General features: G+C 35.0%; 1 pseudogene; it reads left to right on the top strand.

The window, feature by feature from the left end:
- Window positions 1–20,166: 20,166 nt before the first annotated feature.
- On the top strand, window positions 20,167–21,264 carry LOC145005476 (putative carboxylesterase 2 pseudogene; annotated as a pseudogene).
- The last annotated feature ends 325 nt before the right edge of the window (window positions 21,265–21,589 follow it).

Genomic DNA, 21,589 nt, shown 5'->3' with positions numbered 1-21,589 from the left:
CGATCAGGTACATTGTCAACCAAGTTCCAAACTTGATTGTCATACATGTACTATATCTCGCTGTCCGTAGCCTCTTTCCATTTAGCAGCCTCAGGGCCTGCCATGGCTTCCGTGTAGCTATTAAGCTCATCCAGATTTACTAGTGTGTTATCACTGATAAGTGTTTCACATTCTGCAGTAATATGGAAACCATAATAATGCTCAGGTGCATTCCTAACTCTGGTGGAACGCCTCAGAGGTATAGATTCTTCAGTCGGCGTAATAGGAGTTTCTTCCTCAGGTTGAGGGCTAGGGTTTGAGGTTCCTTCACCACTTGACTCTTGAATTTCCTCAAGGTCAATTTGCCTCCTACTATCTCCTTGGCTTATGAATTATCTTTCTCGAAAGAATCCTCTTCTTGCTACAAAGGCCATATTATCACTGGGTCTGTAGAGGATGTAACCAAAGGATTTCTATGGATAGTCGATGAGAATACACCTTTCTCTTTGGGGTCGAGCTTATCATGAGTCTTACGTCTCACGAAAGCCTCGCAAACCCAAAATTGATGTGGTCTAGATTAAGAACTTTTCCATTCCACACATCATGAGGTGTTTTGGCAACCTTCTTTGTAGAGACTAGATTAAGGATATGGGCGACAGTCTCTAAGGCATACCCCCAAATGAGATTGGTAGCGAAGCTTGACTCATCATGGAACGAACCATGTCTAACAAGGTCTGATTGCGCCTCTCAGCTACAACATTCAACTGTGGTGTCCTAGGAGGTGTCAATTGTGAGACAATCCCATATTCCTTAAGATAGTCAAGGAACTCAGTACTAAGATACTCACCACCACGATCGAGTCGAAGCATCTTAATGTTACTAACCAACTGATTCTCCACTTCTTGCTTAAACTCTTTGAATTTTTCAAAGGTATCTGACTTATGCTTGATTAAGTAGACATATCCATATCTACTAAAATCATCAGTAAAAGAAACATATAAGCGATTAGCATCTCTTGTGGCGGTTCTGAAGGGTCCACACACATCTGTGTGTATGAGTTCCAATAATCCTTCACCCCTAGCTCAAGTTCCAGTAAAATGTGACTTTAGGTCAAATGACTCCAAGACTCCATCCTTTTGGAGTTTGCCTATGTGTTTCTTGCTTACATGTCCAAGACGACAATGCCATAAAGATGCTTTATCTAAGCTAGTGGAAGAGTCAATACACAATACATTAGTTCATAAATTATCTACAACAGATACAATTTCATACACACCATCACAAGGTAATGCTTTTAAAAAAAGAACATTATTAAAGAAAGCATCAATACTACCATTGTTATTATCAAAATAAAAGGTAAAACCTTGTTTATACAATTTATGAAAGGAAATAACATTTCTTGCCATTTCTGGCGAATAATAACATTTAATCAAATCTAATGTAAACCCACTATTTAGCACTAAGGAATAAGCTCCTATCTTGGTGACATGTGAAGGTTTCCTGTTTTCCATGATCAAGTTTATCTTTCCCTGCTCCACATTCTCACTTCTTCTTAGTCCCTGAAAATGATAACATATGTGAATACCACAACCTATATCAAGGACCCAAGACTTAGAATGAGGTGAGCTATTAGATAATATGGTGTATATACCTGCATGGTTGGGTTTTACTTTCCCATCCTTCAAATCTTGCTGGTACTTTGGGCAGTTTCGCTTCCAGTGTGACTTTTCATGGAAATAGAAGCATTCAGCCTCATTAGGGTTAGCAGAAGGAGTGGCAAAACCTTTCTTGGTTTAGCTTGAAGAGGAGCCTTCAAGGGTCTGACCCTTGGTACCCTTAGAAGGGTTCTTTCTCTTCTTCCCTTTGTCATGCCCGATTACCAAGACATTGGCCGCAGTTGGAGTAGGAGTAGGAGTAGTAATAACCGTCTTACCCTTTCGACCACTTTTGGCGATCTTCAAGAGTCCTTGAAGTTTGCTGAGGGTGAATTCTTCCTTGTTCATGTGAAATGTCATGCATAATTGATCACAACACGATGGTAAGGAGTGAAAAATGATGTCTATTTCTAACTCCTCGGGGAAGTTCACATTCAGCTTCAGTAAACGGCCCACATATCTTTGCATTTTCAACATGTGGCCCGTGATGGGTTCACCATCCTTCATTCTGGTTGTTATCATGGAGGAGATTATTTCATATCGCTGTTTACAAGCACTTTGATGGTAGCGGTCCATCAAGTCCTGGTGCATCTCAAAAGGATAAAAGTCCTCATAGGACTTTTGGAGCTCGGCTGTCATGGTGGCCATCATGATGCATGCCACTTTTGTAGCATCTCTTTCATGTACCTCATATTCAGCAAGCTCTTCCGGAGTAGCAGTTTGCTTGGGTACCTTCAGCTCCTTGTCAAGAACATACTCTTTGTTCTCATACCGAGTAACCATCCTGATGTTTCTGATCCAATCTATAAAGTTAGATCCATCAAAGATGACTCTCCCACAAAGATTCATGAGAAAGAACGAGCTAGTAGGGTTTGAGCCAGAAGCATTGTTATTGGAAGACATCTGAAAAGAAGAGGGAATATATTAGATTAGATATAGAGATAGTCCTTAATTAAACACCCAAATGTAATACTAAGTCTAGGACCCAACACAATATTTTTTAACTTATAAGAGGGACGTCGTAATCTAATCTATAAGATATTTGAAGGTAGGTGAATGACGATTCACCAATTTCCACCATGAAAAACGAAATATTTAATTAGGTTTTCATTGGTTTAGAAACTCCTAGATTCTTTGAGATTCATTGAACTTTCTTCAATGGCATATTGCAATCTCGAGTGTGCACTTCAAGTTTTGTGACTAGGATGCCGATGATCACAAAACAAGGTGTGAAGTAACCATGCAAATTACTTGGTATCCTTATTGTATTACCCCTCAATCAATGTGCCGATTAAACACACACACTCCATCGATACTATGATAAACATTAAGTCACCCTTTACCTACCTTGTTAAGTTTAAGTTAGTGTGTCAGTTAACCACACATGCTCCACTAACGACTTAAACAATGTGTAAAGTGTAATTTCATGGATTAGCACCTTATTCACATTTTCCTAAAGTAACTAAGATTGGGAATTTAATTTAAGCATTTAGTTACTTTATAATCATTATACTTTTAATGAGAATTTATAAGTCCTTGTCCTACCCGTTCGGCTAACGACCCTCCACCGATCAAGGAAGCGGTGGGTGAGAGTGGACACCCATTAAGTTGCCATTTTATAGGCAACAACCTTACACCCCCTTTATAGACCGACTTCGTGAATGAGGTGTACTAGCAGTAAGACGACTTGATCTTATACATATATATATTATTAACTTATAATATTATAAAGTATAAGGGTTGAATTTTAACTTTTAAAATTCTAAGGGTTGGAACTAAAGTTTTATTCATGACTTTATTTGTTCCAAAACTTGAGGGCAAGTTTTGTAAACTTTCAAAACTTTTCATTTCTTATAACTTATGAATTTAATTGAGTATTAAAAATGAAGACTCTTCATTTTTTTATAACCCTTGTGTTCTTTTAATGGTTTTTATTAAAGTGTGACCTTTGGTTTTCCATAACTTGAGGACAAGTTATGGACTCCATTAAAACATATAATGATCATGAATTAAACTACCAAGTAAGTTACAAACAATTCCTATGATCATCTAATCTTCATAAGTTCAAGAACATGAATATGAACATTTCATGAATCATAAATTACTCATAAAACTTGTAATTTTGATAATAGCCATTGTAAATGGATTAGCATAATCATTACACCATCAAAAACAAGTTTTATGACACCAAAATAGTTTAGGGTAATGTTTCTAGTCCATTTCCAGCAGCAAAACTCAAAAATCTGGACACTGCAGCCTCTACTCGTCGAGAGCATGAACAAACTCGATGAGTAGCATGCATTTCTTCATGGACTCGTCGAGTCCCCCCATGGACTCAGCGAGTTCATACGTGTAGTGAACAAAAAATTCGATTTTCAAGCTATTTGCATCAAGTATCAAGTAAACAAGCCTAGGCTCTGATACCACCGATGGGTTTTAAGCATCCTAACACTCCTATGGTGTACATGCAACCCTAGAAACCTTGGATCTTTGTTTGACTAAGATGCATGCAAATAATTATTTTTCCAAGGTTCTTATCCTATCTAGCATGACATGGGGAACTTGAATCAAATAAAGCTAGTAGAATTACTTACCTTGTAGTTGTAGTTGATTGCTTGGAGTTTGAGAGCGTAGCACCAATAGTATGGATATGCCTCAAATGGAAATCACAAATCACCACAAACTTTGGAACCTTGAGAGAATAGTCACAACCTTCTTGAAATCGGCCCTCTTAGTACTCAACACACCTAGTGTGATTTCAAGAACCAAAGCCTCCTTTATATACTGTGGTGGATTATGCTTACATCCATGCTGAGATCCATGGGTTAAAGCTCCATGGAGTATCCATGGACTTTCCATGCAAGCCTAGCCCATTCCAAGTAAGCATTAGCCCACAATATATAAATACAAGAGCCCATATTTAATTAGTCATACTTTTGATATCTAAATTAATTATAGATTAATTATAGATCAATACTAATTAAATAATATGATTTTATATTAATATATTAGAACTTATAATATATTAATAAATCATAACTTATACTATTCTCAAAATATTATCCATAAATTGTTCTGATGAAGTGCAACCCAAATGGACCATGTCGGGTCGGGTCAAGTACATACCAAATATAGTTGTGGACTTAGACACTATATCCAACAGATCAACATCGGAATATGATTGCATAAAGAATCCGGAGTTAGAAGGATACCAAATTCTGGGAGAAGTTATACTTTTAAGGTATCGAAATATGTTATTCATAGTAACCGTATGTGGTTCACGAGGATTTTCGTAAAACCTAGCACAAATTGCATACAGTAAACATAATATTAGGACGACTCGATGTTAGATACATTAAAGATCCAATCATCTGGCAATATAGAGTGATATTAGTTGCTGGTTTATCCAAGGAAGGAGTAAGCTTCGTTCCGAATGGCATAGGAACCTTGACCTTTGAATTACCTACCATACCAAATTTCGCTAGCAAGGTCTTCATGTAGGCTTATTGGTTGATAAATATGCCCTCTGAACTCTGTCTAATGTTTAAACCAAGGAAAAGGTTAAAAGGAGCCATTAAATTCATTCCGAATTTAGTTTCCATTAGTTTTCAAAATTCAACTATTATTTTAGGATTTGTAGATCCGAAAATGATGTCATCAACATAAATTTGAATGATCATTAGATGGTTACCATCTTTCTTGCAAAAGAAGGTTGGGTCAACCAAGCATTGTTTAAATTTTTATTGTTTCAAAAATCAAGTAAGGGTTTCATACCATGCACGAGGTGCTTGTTTCTGCCCATACATAGCCTTGTTAAAAATGTAATAAGGATTCAGATATCTATCATTAATGAAACCTGGTGATTGTTCGACATAGACTGTTTCCTTGAGTTTACCATTTAAAAACGCGCACTTCACATCCATTTGATATACTTCAAATTTTTTGTGAGCAGTGTATGCAACAAAAGATGCGAACATATTCAAGTCTTGGTATCGGTGCGAACGTCTCATCGTAATCTATTCCTTCCTCTTGGCAGTAACCTTTAACAACTAATCGTGCTTTGCTGCGAATAACGTTTCCTTCCTTATCCAACTTTTTCTGAAACACCCTTTTCAATCTAACCACAGACGCATCCTTCGGAGTGGGTATCAATCTCCATATTTTCTTATGCTCAAATTCATTGAAGTCCTTCCTACATAAATTGAACCCAATCTGCTTGATCAAGAGCAATCTTCATAGTTTTAGGCTCAATCTTAGAAATGATTGAATTAAACATGAAAAATTCCATTTTTTGAAAATAATGCGGTTTGTTTCTCCTATTTTTGTGCCCTTGTATGTAAAAACTCCCGAAGATAAGTCTCCTGTTACTTGAGATGTTGGATGATCTTTAGTCCATTTGGTCATAGGAGGATAGTTCGGAACATATGTTGGATCAATTTCAGCAACAACATTATCAACTTTGATTGCACATCAAAATCATTATATTCATTCTCCCCCGGAAGATTTTCATGTGACCCTACATTTGGAATCAGATCCTCCCCCTGGAAGTTAGCATTAGTATTAGAGGTTGAAGATGAACCCTCCCCCTAGAGTGAAGCATCGGTATGTTATGACTGAGGTTCTGTCAAAATTGGTGGCTCCTGAGCAGTCTCGATGTTTTTAACCGCTTCATCAACAATCTTCTTCACTTCATCTTCTTGATTATCCTTTTCCTTCGATTTTCAGGAATTGGCTTTTTCAAATTCATCAAACAAGTTCAGAAATTCCTTATATAAGTTTGAAAGAAGAATTGTCATGGGATTCGTCGATGGAAAAATCTCCTCATATTGACAATCTGGTTTCTGATACTTCTTTATATAGTTATTATTGAAGGTGGCATAGTAGGTTTATTGTATCTTTCTTGATTTATTGTTTAGAATCCTATATGCCTTTGAATTTAAAGAATAACCTATAAAAATTGCTTCATCTGCCTTCCCATCGAACTTGTTTCGATTTTCTGTAGAGTTTAATATGAAGCACCTGGAACTAACACATGAAAGAATTTAACATTAGGTTTCCGATTATTCAAAATCTCATAAGGTGTAATCAGAAAACTTTTATTGATATAGGAACGTTTCTGTTTGAAACAAGCATTTGTGATAGCATCTACCCAGAAGTGGAGAGGAAGATTCGCAAATGATAACATCGTCCTTGCAGCTTCGCAAAGAGAGTTGTTTCGTCTTTCAACAACACCGCTCTACTATGGAGTGTAAGGCGAAGAGAAGCTGTGTGAAACTACTTTTCTAGTTAAGAATTCTTCAAACACTTGGTTTTTGAATTCCGAAGCGTTGTCACTACGTATTTTCCGAACAGGCTTTCGTAATTGAAGCTCGATCTGCTTGATGAATTCTACCAACTTTGGTGTTGCAACTGATTTCTGTCTAAGATAGAACGTCGAGGTAAATCTAGAAATGTCATCAGCAATAACCAAATTATATTAATTACCACCAATACTTTCGATGACTGATGGACCACAAAGATCAATGTGTAATAATTCTAGTGGCTCAATGATTTTGGTATTAATGATGGTTGAGTGACTCTTCCTGCTTTTTTTTCGAGCTCACATGCAGCACATAGATGTTCCTTTTCTAATTTTAAAAGAGGCAAACCACAAACAAGATCACCTAGTACGAGCTTGTTTACATCCTTGAAGTTCAGATGGGAGAGCCTTCGATGCCATAGCTAACTATCATCCAAATATGCTTTCGCAAGTAGGCAAATGGAAGGCTTACCTTTGATTGGATTTAAATTCAAAGGATACATCTCCACCTTCCTTTTGGATTTCAGAAGCAGTGCTTTAGATTTCTTTTCAATTATTACGGTTCCTTCGTCATTGAATAATACCTTCAGTCCTTTACCTACAACCAATTGCTAAAAGCTTATGAGGTTGTGTTGCAAGCCCTCGACATATGCAACCTTGCGAATCAAGAATTCTCCATTTGTAATCATTCCATAGTCTTTTATTTCCCCAATGGCATTATTTCCAAACTTGACTCCACCACTATCCTTTAAAGATCTAAACTCTTATAATTTTTCTCCTCTCCCAGTATTTTGATGAGAACAGTCGATGTTGATATAAACTGCAAAAATTAGAGAGATTTAGGAACCCAAACCATCGTGCATCCTTATGAGGATTTCTTTTGAACAGGAAATATTTTAGTTTCATCAACCTACAATGATTTTCTTTTCAAAACATGTTTGTTCCCTTTTTTTCTTTTGAAAACTTCCATTTTATTATCACAAAGATTAATTTCAAAAAAAAGTTATCTTTTCATTGAATGTACTCTCTGAATATCGGACCCATTCTTTTTGAAAATGTCTTTTCCTCCTTTTAAAATTTGCTTCGTATTCCTTGAGAGTAATCTCTGGTTCTACATCAACTTTTCCTTTACCCTTAAAATCTTTTGATTTGTCGATAGGTTTTGAAAACTGTGTTTGTGTAGAACACTTTGATTTGATTTTTCAATGGGTTTCGAAACTTGTGATTTTGGAGAAAAAAATTGACTTTTACTTCTGAATTTGAGAGGAATCAACTTTCTGATTAGAAGATCATTCTTAATTGACAAAACTTTGATTTGAATTGTTTTTTTTTTCCAAAAATTCTTTCTTTCTTGCAAAATTTTCCTATATCTAACATTCATCTGCCTTGGATATATGTTTTCTCTATTATACATGCAAATATGATTATTCCAAGGTATTACCCTTACTAGCATACAATCTTTGATACTTGGGTAATAAAAATAGATAGAGTACATACCTCTTGATGTAGTTTGACTCCTTAAAGCTCGAGAGCCTAGTGCCCCAAGTGTGACACCTCAAATGGTTCACACAACATCATCAACATTTGGAATAACCATGAGAAGAAGATACTCCAAGTTCAAATCGGCTAGCCCTCTCATATGTATTACTAGTGCCAATTTCTTGAGCTAAAGGGGTCCTTATATAGTGTGCACATTAGGGTTACCCCATGTAACCCATTCCTTATGGTCCATAGGTTTTAACCTCCATGGAGTATCCATGGGCCACCACATGGGTTAAACCCAACATAAGGAATCATGAATCATAAGCCCACATATATAAGAATGAATGATTTACAATATCAATCACCATATATTTCATTAGTGTCTTTTAATCACTAAATTAAGTCCAAATGAATTCTTTATCAATACTCTTAAATAACATGATTTCATATTAATATATTAGAACTTATAATATATTAATATGTGACAAATATCCTCTTCTCACAAACGGTCTATCCAAATGTCCCGATGCCATGCAACCCAAATGGACCATGCGGAGTCAGGTCAAGTCTTACCAATTATTATTGAGTAATCCAACAGTCTCCCACTTGGATAAGTCTAAAACTATTATTGAGTATGACTTCAAAACCTAACTGGAAATCGTAGCTCTCAAAAGTCATTGTCAAACTCTGACCTTGTCGATGCACTCTAACCTTTGTCAATGACTTGTCCATTAGATAAGAGATCATATATTACTCCTTTCTATATATCATATGGACTGAGACATTGATTATAATCATTCTCTCTATCCATTTGTTGTTTCCTGATTTCCGATTTATGACCACCGACTGATTGAACAAATCGAGCCAGTCCTGGCTTGGCCAAGTACTCACATGTTTTATCATTAAATCATCGAGGGGCCCACATATATCGCTTTTATCTCGAAGATAAAAGGAATGGATAAACTTCGACTCATATGGCTTGCTCTACTACTTGTTGAATCATAAACAAAGGCACGTTTTATAACATCGAGTTACCAATGCATTTTCGTGCAATTAATGTACAACCAACTCATAGTAACAACTCATATCTCTAGGTTTGAAGAATATACAAGATTATCATCTCCTTATCACTCGTGATAAAATCCATGAAGTGATTCAAATGAGCGTGGTTTGAATCCAATACTCAGAACTTATGAGCACTCATGAGTGTTGTAGCTCCGCTTTGTCCAACATCTTAGACCTCTACAAGCCAACCCATGACAATCTTGATTCATATCTACTTCCAACATATAACCGGATGTGGATGGTTTGAATAACTTAGTCATTCGGGAAGAATGACCTAGTTTATTCTAGAAATCAAAACATGCAAAATGAAACACAAGAATAATTGAAACGAATATGGTATCAAAACCTATGAATATAAATAAAACACCTTTTATTTATCACCATACTGATTACTCATTATTCATTGTTTCGGTTTTATCAACTTTGTACTTGAATTAAAACCTAGTTGTCCCATCCTCCAAGCATGTACACTATGTTTTCTAAACACTAGTCATGCCATACACCAAGTATGCACACTATGTTTGTCCAAACATTAGTTATGCCATACACCAAGTATGCACACTAAGTTTTTCTATGATATTTACTTTGTGAAATAGATCGATTGAACATAATTCCAAGTATTCTCATTTCACAATCCCAAATCCTTATCGTAAATGCAAGAATTCCAAATTCCTAACATTTACCAAAATCTGTTAGATTTTAAACTTACATGCACTGATCCTCTCGTAATGATTTTGCACAAAGTCACAAAGACTTGTCAACAAACATTATAGAGTATTACAATGGAGATCATCTCCATGGAAACATCCTTCTTGCATTAAGTTTTCTAATCTTACACAGAATGAATAATTTCCACCTATGCCATACACCAAGTATGCACACTAAGTTTTTCTATGATCTTTACTTTGGGAAATAGATTGATTGAACATAATTCCAATGATTCTCATTTACCAATCCCAAATCCTTATCGTAAATGCAAGAATTCCAAATTTCTGCCATTTACCAAAAATCTGTTATATTTTAAACTTATATGCATTGATCCTCTCGTAATGATTATGCACAAAGTCACAAAGACCTGTCAACAGACATTACAGAGTATTACAATGGAGATCATCTCCATGGAAATATCCTTCTTGCATTAAGTTTTCTAATCTTACACAGAATGAATAATTTCCACCTATGGAACCATTCCCATTTTGACAATCACTTCTGAACAAGAGTTGCCTCTTTTCAGAATATGTCAATATGGTCCTTCCAAAATCAACACTATACTTCCAACCAATCTTAGGTAAACCTTAGATTGTTCTCGACAATTGCTTAATCATTTTAGTCATATCCTATTCTAGACTTTTCCAATTTTAATGCTCTGAGCATTTGGAAAAATTTAGAATGGATGAATATTATAGCACATGAAATCGATCCTATATCTGAAGCATATGGGACACGATTCATGATGTCTCACATAAAGACATTATACTAGACCAGTATGTTGCTATAATATTTCTATTTCTATTTTCCAAGTTCTCATAATTCAGATTATGAAAAGGGATGTCGTAATTAAAATCGAATTTTAGAATGCAAATAATGGACCCATATATAGAATTTCCTTATGTTGAGCCATTCCAACATATATATATATATATATATATATATATATATATATATATATATATATATATATATATATATATATCATTGACTAAAGACGATTAAACCTCAATCTACGCTTTTAGAATTGAAATGAAGTATAATTTCCTCTCCCTTAATTATAGCAAAACAACTTTTTCCCAATTGAAAATTTTGTTTTCTATAATTAACATTGCTAACTTACAACACTTATCATGATTATCATGCTCCCACTAACATGATGATTATTAGCATAACACTTATACTCCTACTAGCTTTTACATTGTATCCAAAAATCAGTTGGACTTCTAGAAATGAATACTTTATTGACTTTCTTACCAAAGTTTAGATTTCTGATACGAGATGCTTTGATAAAACTTTATCAAAACCATACACCTTTCCTTAGATAGCACACGTGTGTACCTAAACAATTTTTCAGAGATATGAAAAGTGATGTTGTAATCATAGTCTCAGTTGTTTAGACCTTTTCCATATCTCACAATTCCATGTTAGTGTGTCGGTTAACCACACACGCTCCACTAACGACTTTAAGAATGCAAATATCACAATTGCTATCTACTTAAAAATCTACTTAATGATAGTGTTTCCTCACCATCATTTTCATGAATCGGAGAGAAACCTTATGATACTTAGATTTTATGGTGTATGAGTTCCTATCCATATGAATTTGTCAAAACCATAATCGCAAGACAAGGTTAGTGACAAATCCAAACTCATATGGATTGAACTTGTGTAGTCTTAACTTCTTGTCACCTGGCAACACATGGGCCTGCCATTGCTTCCATGTTGTTATGCAATTGAGAACTTGTAGAACTCAGATGCATAGTCAACTTTAACTAGAATAGGCATAGAAATAGGAGTATGTCAACACGATAGGTTATAAACCTCACATCGTGTGCTAGTGTCAAACTACATGTTTTTATTCTTGATTAGCTCTTAAAATTCTTTCAGGATCTTTAAGACTCCCACTGTCCTCTTGACATATAAGAATAACTTGCAAAATATTTAAGAGATATTGTGGATTCTTTATCATGACAAACACTTCACACAATTGGCCTTAGTTGGTCTTTGTTTTATCCAAAACATCACAACTTGCCAATTTCAAATGTACAAGAGTAGAAAACATTTTACTCTTACATTTGACAAGTGTTAATAAACCTTTCTTTAAGAGATATTACTCAAGTAACAATATTGGAGTATGACTCTAAGACTTGTTTTCGGAAAGAAGTATGACTCATCTTCTGATTTAACCACTTCAACAATTCATGACTCCTCTCCTTCGCCATATGAATGCACTAAGGTGTTCTTAGAGGATGAATGTTGATATGGTCTCACAATCATTAAGATGATCATAAAACATGATACTAAAGTACTCTCCCATATTTTCATATTAGAGAAACTTTTATCTTCCTGCCTAATTTGATTCTCTTATTTGTTCTGCCTTACATTGAAACTTTTCCAATGTTTCAGAATTACACTTAAACTTGTAAGCATAACCATAATTACTAAACTTCAGTAAATCATGACGAATAGTCTTTGTGGTGGACCTGATAAGCGCACACCCAAGTGTATCCGATCCCTTTGTCCTCAACTTGACTCACATATATATATATATATATATACATATATATATATATATACATATATATATATATATATATATATATATATATATATATATATGAACAAGGAATTAGTCTTAATTTTCCTAATAGGAAAGTTATCATTCATCATACTATACAACTTGCATGATTCCAAGTTTCGATCAAATTGAAACATGGGTGATGAGAATCTTTCCTTTATTTGGTGAATTTAGATACTACCACAAAAGAAAGAATCAAATTCATATTTCCAATATTGCTATAAATGGAATCATATAAACAAGCATTTTTTCCCAAATGCCATTGTAAGGATACTTAAAATAAACAAAATAAAAAATTTTCCTTTTATTTAAAACTTTATGGTACACCTTAGCCTTACAGTGCAAATGCACATGAAAACTTGTTGTTATCTATTCCTAAGCAATATATTATAACTCCTAAGAAACAGCTCAAAATTTTGATCACCGAACCATGCGATCGAAATCCATCTTCGCGATCAGAATTAGCTTATACTTCTTTTAAGTTTCTTCACTTTTCTTTGATTCTTAAAACAACAAGATGTGACCCAGTCACATCAGGTAATAAGAATCTCAGACTACAAACTTAATACAGCTAGATAGTGGATTTTACCTGAAGTAGAGTCAAAGTTTTGACTTTACCATCCTTATGATCTTTCAGGTAAATTTGGCAGGTTCGCAACCAATGCTCCTTCCTTTGGCAGTAGAACCATATGGACTATTTAGTAATGGTACATGGGACTATCTCAGACTTAACCTTTCTCTTTTCCATTTGGTCAACCGAGTTGACTATGGCCGCTACCTTTCCATTGGGAAGAGAAAACTTTTCTAGATATCCAGTGTACCATTGTTAATGTCCATTGAAGGTTTGATCTTCTAATCAAATTTGTTTTACTAGTCCTCCAAATCATTGCTGATTCAGCAGCGCCAAGCAAATAGATAAGATCATTAAGGATCATGTCATAGTCTGCTTCATATTAGTCCCAAAGGAACTCACTATGTGACTTAGAAAGTGATTGAACATCCAACTTTCTCAAGGCTTTGACACCTAACTCTCCCATCTTGTCAATATGTGACTTCATCTCAAAGATGTGATCACACCTAGACCTTGCTTGCCAATAGGGCTTGAGTGACCTTAAACTTTTCAAGAACTTGTGGAGTAGGGAGAATATTTGGAGGAAGTGAAAGGAAAGAAGTATGATTTCCATGACCAACCATGGGACATCATCTTAATTAGGAAAGCTTGTTCTAAAGGATTTGGGATGATCATATTTTGGGAGATATTCAAGTTAATTGATTTAAAGTCCTCAATATAACACCCAATATGAAATATTAAGGCTAGGATCCAACACAATACTTTTATAACTTGGAAGAGGGATGTCGTAATCCAAGCTATAAAATATTTGAAGGTAGGTGAATGAAGATTCACCAATTTCCACCACAAAAACGAAATATATATTGTTAGGTTTTAATTGGTTTTGAAACTCCTAGATTCTTTTGATATTCATTAAACTTTTCAATGGCATGTTTCAATCTCGAGTATGCCCTTCATGTTTTGTGACTGGGATACCGAGGATCACAAAACAAGGTGTGAATAAGCATGCAAATATACTTGGTACCCTTAATATTTACCCCTTAATCGATGTACCGGTTAACCACACGCGCTCCACCGATACTATGATAAACATTCAGTTACCATTTGCCTACCTTGTTAAATCCAGGTTAGTGTTCCGGTTACCCACACACGCTCCACTAACGACTTAAGCAAAGTGCAAAGTGTAATTTCATGGGTTAGCACCAAATTCACATTTTCCTAAGTAACTAAGATTTGGAATTTATAAAAGGTTTAGTTACTTAGTATTTATCATTAATACTTATAATTAAGGGAGAATTCTAGTCCTTGCCCAACCCGTTCGGCTAACGACCTTCCACCAGTCAAGGAAGCGGTGGGTGAGAGTGGACACCCATTAAACTACCATTTTATAGGCAGTAACCTTATACCCCCTTATAGACCTGCTTCATGACTGAGACCTACTAATGGTAAGACTGACTTGCTCTTATACACACACACACACACACACACACACATATATATATATATATATATATATATTATTAACTTATAATACTATAATGTATAAGGGTTAAATTTTAACTTTTAAAATGCTAAGGGCTTAACATGGAATTAAAGTATTCATAAGAGAAAACTTTTCAAATTCCCAAACTTGAGGGAAAGTTTTGAAACTATTCAAAACTATTCGATTCCATAACTTATGTGTTTAAAATAGTTTTAATTCAAAAAACTCTTCAAGTTCTATAACTTGAGGACAAGTTATGGAAGACTTTAAACTTTAAAAGAATATGACTTTTCTTTATTCATAACCTATGGAAATCTTTATGAGTTTTATGAATCTTAAATGTGACTTTTCATATAACTTAAGGACAAGTTATAAAAAAAATTTAGAATCAACTCTTAGATTAATTTGGATTGGAAAAAACAGTTTCACATAACTTTTGTATTAATCTAAGCAACTCATAAGAACAAGATAATTCAATCAAACTTTTTTTTAATGTAATTAGCATAACTCTTAAACTAATACAAAACATGAATCTATTGACAATTTCTTTGAAATTGGATTAGCATGAACATTACCACATCAAAAACAAGTTTATAAGTTGAAAACCAGCTTTGGGTAATGTTCCTAGACCAATTCCAGCTAAAACATCAAACAGCAAGCTGTCAGCACCAAAAACTCGTCGAGTTCCTTGACGAACTTGCCGAGTTCATGCCCAAAATGATGAACTCGTCGAGTTTTTTGCATAAACTCGTCGAGTTTTATGGTCTGGACAGTTTCAGCTTTGAAAAAACAAGTTTGTATCAAGCATAAGTGAAAACAAGCCTTCGCTTTGATACCACTATTGGGTTTTGAGCATTATAACACTCCTAAGTGTACATGCAACCCTAAATACCTTGGATCTATGTTTTCTCTATTATACATGCAAATATGATTATTCCAAGGTATTACCTTAACTACCATACAATCTTTGATACTTGGGTAATAGAAATAGATACAATACATACCTCTTGATGTAGCTTGACTACTTGAACTTCGAGGGCCTAGTGCCCCAAGTGTAACACCTCAAATGGTTCACACAACATCATCAACATTTGGAATAACCATGAGAAGAAGTTACTCCAAGTTCAAATCGGCTAGCCCTCTCATATGTATCACTAGTGCCAATTTCTTGAGCTAAAGGGGTCCTTATATAATGTGCACATTAGGGTTACACCATGTAACCCATGACTTTACCCATTCCTTATGGTCCATGGGTTTTAACATCCATGGAGTATCCATGGGCCACCACATGGGTTAAACCCAACATAAGGAATCATGAATCATTGGCCCACATATATAAGAATGAATGATTTACACAATCAATCCCCATATATTTAATTAGTCTCCTTTGATCACTAAATTACGTCCAAATTAATTCTTGATCAATACTAGTTAAATAACATTATTTGATATTAATGTATTAGAACTTATAATATATTAATATGTCAAAAATATCCTCTTCTCACAAAAGGACTATCTAAATGTCCCGTTGTCATGCAGCCCAAATGGACTAGGCTGAGTCGGGTCAAGTCTTACCAATTCTAGTTATGGAATTAGACACTAATCCAACAACATCAACATTTTGTACAAAAACTAAACAATCTTTTTCAGCCTCCTCAAAAATTTCACTCATATCGCTTTCGTCAAATTCAGAAACGTTTTCGGAATCAACATTATTTTCTCAATTTAATTACTTGCATAATGAGTAATATTTTTTCATAGTACTCAATCTTATTTGTTCTTTATCCTTTTCATTTAATGTTTCTTTCAACATATTTTTATGGTCTTTGGACTTTATGTATTCCTCTATTTTCTCAAGTCCAATCATGTAAGCATTAGAAACATCATTGGAAGAAACAATCGATTCGCATTTATAATAGTCAACATCGATTTTATCCTCTTTCAGTTCAAAAAAGGGTAAAATCATTTGTGCAGACCTTTCGCTATTTTACAATCCAATTGCAATTGGGTAATATTGAAATATAAACGCTCAGCAATTAAACAAAAAATGTTCCTTTGTTTAAAAAAAATGCATGGCTATCTATCTTAAGATGAATAACATCATCACGTAACCTAGTATGCTCTAATTGAAAAGCCTCTATTCTTAATCTTTTCTCTTCACTTTTAAATGTTACCCTGTTAAGTTGATAAGTCAGATTAGAATTACTAAGACGGGTTTGTTTTAAACTATCACTAATATTAGAAATAGTATATTTTAAATCCTCTTGTTCATAATCATAACGAAAGATAGGAATATTAAGATATTTGAGTATAAAATGTACCTTGTCGACCACTTTCTCACAATCCTTCACTTGCTCCGAAACTGTCTTCACAGCAAAGCATCTTTTGTAAGCTTTACCACCATCAGTAACATAACCTCTTTATTCGGAAACACCGTTCAGAACTATTAAACACTTGCCTTCGTAACCCTGTGATTCTGACTTTGCCACAATGCTCCTTCCATGTATGGGTTTCTTTACCTCATCATCTTCCGAGTCTGTGGAACAAACCTCGAATCATCCATTTTCATCACAGCCTTCATGTATGATCAATGTCGGCTTCGCACATGATGCATTCTTTCTCCTGAGATCCTTTATCTTCTAAAGATAGTAGGCCTCGTCCTTTTCACTCTCTTTCCTTTCTTTCTATTTTCCCAACATGTATTCTTTGGCAAAGTGGTTTTTGCCATGATAGTAATTACATTCATAGCCTGAATCACTAAGAAGCTTCTTTTCATTTTTTCGTCATCATTTTGAGTGTTCTTGAAACTTTCATCTCTAGACTTTTCAGAACTTGAAATTCCCTACCTGTATTTTTCTGTAACGAGAGACGTTCTTCTTGAAGAACTTCTTAGGGTTAGATACCATCATTGCCTTATGTTTTTTTGAGACTTCGCTATCTGAAAGGTCAGATTCAGAATCATCCTCTGTTGTTTTCTTTCCCTTCACAACCAACGCCAAGGATCCTATACCAGAACAAGCTTCACTTACTTAGTCACTTCTTCCTCGTTAAATCTCAGAATGCCCACGAGTTTGGCCAAGGAATAACTTTTAAATTGTTCATGTGCCTTCACTGTGGACAAATAGCTTTCCATTCTGACCTAAGACCATTCATGAACGTGACTTTCTATTCAATAACACATCACTCAAGAGTATATTTGAGCATTCTACTTAGCAAGTGGTGGAACCGATTGAAGGTCTGATCTAACTTCTCATCGGGTTTTTCAACAAAAGAACCAAACTCAGATTAAAGAGTTGTTTATAAAGAGTGTTCTATAGCAACATCTCCTGAATATAGCTCATTTAGCCTATCTCATATACTCTTAGCAATATCATATAAGCTTACGAGATGAAAGTGTATGGATGAAGAGCAAAATGTATAATTCTCATTGCCTTTGTGTTGCTCATTAACTTATTATTTTCATCCTAAAGAACAGCAGTGTGTTCAAGAATAAGAGCATCGTAGTCAGCCTGAGTCTTCATTACCCTCGTTGTCTCCGTATGCGAGTACATCTCCTGTGTTATTACATGCCATATAGTTGATACATGTTCTCCAATACCAAGAACGTAATCTTCAAATTGCAACGCCCATACATCATAATCTTGTGGGAAGAGGATCAGAATTCTTGTCGTAGATCCAATACTATTAGAGAGATTGAACAAAAGAGAATGAGGATCTTCGTTCTACATATTGTCAGAAGTTAACAAGACCTAATATAGAACCAGATACGTAATACTCGAATCGAGTTCAAAGGATTTTAAGATATCTAGATCTAGAGTTTACAATCGATGGATACAATTAAAACAATAAGAACAGATCCAAGAGAAAAACATAAAACCATAATGGAACTCGACATAAGAATAACGAATTACACTATCTCCTACTGTGATACCAATTGTGTGAACAATAAATAAGATTGATAGATTCTATAATAGAGAACGTGAATTAAATGACAAGAACAAAGATAAAAAAAAAAAAAAAAAAAAAGAAGGTGTTGAATGCTTTGATTAATCAAGTCTAGAAGAGTTTGCAAGCACCTCTATGTAAGAACTTACAAATGGCAATTAGCGTTGGAAAGTGTTAATCCTAATGATATATGCATGCACTATAAATAGTCTAAAATACATAGCGGATCCGAGAATGGAGAAGCCCAAACCGGAATGAAACAAACTATACCATGCACACATTTAACACAATTAAGCCCAACAATAGGCGACGGGTAAAATCTAAATTTCCAATTCTATGTGTGTATGTAGCAAACCCAAAGAATTTGAAGGTGTATTGCCAATGAAGGAACTAAAATCTATATGAAGAGTATGAAAATAATGGTAGGAAGCCTTTAGCCGTGGGCCTTGATACCTTTGGGAGGACATATCGATTCAAGGATCCATAAGGGAATCCTTTATGTGTGGGCATTTATTCATTTCTATGTTCGTTTTAATTATTGTTTATTTATTGTTTGCTTTATTTTAGGAGAAAATTCAAGATTTGCATGAGAAAATGTAAAGAGAGATTAGAGAGGGTGGAAATGAAAATGAGGAAGAATGTCTCATTCGTACCCTCGGGACGAGATGAGGACATGCTCATCATAGGTCTAGTTCCAAATGAACGACCTTCCAAATCTTTCCAATCTCTCAATCCACATCTCAATCGCAATTTCATTCATATAACCAACAAATGCAACAAAACTTGCAATAATATAATGACTTGTTGGCGGCTTTTATTCCTAACTTTCAACCACCACCAAACCTTAACTTTCTATTCAATCTCTACACACAAGAAAATACATATCAACAAACCAAAGAGATTGAGGGGTGGAAAAGAAGAAGAATATGATGATGATGTTTATTTTTTGTTTTATTTTGAAGAATTTTAGTTATTGTATCCCATTTTTGTATGTAATATTAGTCTTGAATTTGAAGTTGGTAATATCTATTGAATGTTCCTTGCAAAGTTCAACATATAGCTTCCAAGAAGTGAGCGCACACATATTCATCAAATGTTCTTTCAAAGTTCAACATTGGCACACATTAATTGGCCTTGTAGGAGTTCAACATCAGCATACAGGAGTCCTGATCAATCCTCTCCAGGTAGTCACCATCGATGCTGCTTGATCACCTTCGGTAATGATATTTGTTCTCTCTCTCTCTCTCTCTCTCTCTCTCTCTCTCTATATATATATATATATATATATATATATATATATATATATATATATATATATATATATATATATATATATATATATATATATATATATATATATATATATATATATATATATATATATATATATATCAGCGTCATTGAGACACCCACCATCACCAGAAAGTAAAAGGCTTCTGCTTTACCCTCAACATTCATGTCAACCTCCCTAGAATTTCCTATTCATTTCCATGGTTTGATCATACATAGTGATGGGAGATGGGAAAGATCTATCCGAAATGATACCATCTCAGCTGGAACTGATACCTTAACTGGAGTCCAATCAAAAGACGTGGTTATCTCACACGAATCCAACGTTTTTGTAAGGCTTTACATTCCCAAAACACCAATCCCTAATCGGAAACTTCCAACTCTGATTTACTATCACGGTGGTGCTTTTGTGACCAAATCCGCTGCTTCACCCACTTACCATCCGACACTTAACTTGATAACGACAGAATCAAACGTGATTGCTGTGTCGGTAAACTACAGGTTGGCCCCAGAATATCCTTTACCAATTGCATACGAGGACTCATGGGAGACAATTAAGTGGGTGGCTGGTCATGTTAGAGGAAACGGTCCAGAATCATGGCTAAACGACCATGCTGATCTTCAGAATGTGTTCTTAGCTGGAGATAGTGCTGGGGCTAACATCGCCCACAATATGGCCATCCGGGTCGGGTTGAACCATGAGAAAGTTATTAACATAGAGGGTGTTGTTATGCTCCACCCGTATTTTGGAGGAAAAGATCCAATTGGAGCTGAGTCCGAGAAAAATAAAAATCAGAAAGAGTTGATAGATTTTGCATGGCTGCAGGCAAACCCATCAGGGAATGGATCAGACGACCTGCAGTTTAATCCGGGCATGGATCCGAATCTTTCTGCTTTCGGGAGCTCTAAGATACTTGTGTGTATTGCTGAGAAGGATGCACTAAGGGAAAGGGGTCTGAATTATAAGAAGGTGATGGAAACGAGTGGGTGGAATGGCCAAGTGGAATTGATGGAGAGCAAAGGGGAGGGCCATGTATTCTTTTTTTCTAATACTTCATGTGAAAATTCTCGTTTCTTACGCAACAGAATTTCTAACTTTATAAATCCGAGCTGATGAAAAGCTTATGTTTATTGTTGGCAAGTAGGTGTTTGCCATGCTTTGCTCGAATAACTATCAATAAAGAAACTACATCTATAAACTTATCACGTCTAATTCATTATTGATAATATGTATTACAGATGTTAACCGAATGAAATCGGCTCACACTAATGTATACCATGGGTATATATCAGTTATGTTATTTCTCTATTATTCAATGGATATTATTATCAAAAGATTTATTGATAGAACCCAAGGACTCAAAGATTGGTATCTTAGCCTTGGTGGATACCGCTAAATAATATTATACCAATCTAGAGAGGAATTTATCTCTCTCATCCAGAATAAATTCATTCGTAATCCTCTTGAGCACACCATGGAAGAATATCTTAAAATGAAATGTTGTTCCTTCAACAGGAGAGTTCTTGAAAT

This window comes from Lactuca saligna, chromosome 7 (assembly GCF_052625555.1).
Source record: "Lactuca saligna cultivar CGN05327 chromosome 7, ASM5262555v1, whole genome shotgun sequence".
NCBI classification, from domain to species: domain Eukaryota; kingdom Viridiplantae; phylum Streptophyta; class Magnoliopsida; order Asterales; family Asteraceae; genus Lactuca; species Lactuca saligna.
Note: the sequence above shows the minus strand (reverse complement) of the source record. Positions and strands in the feature narration are given on the sequence as shown.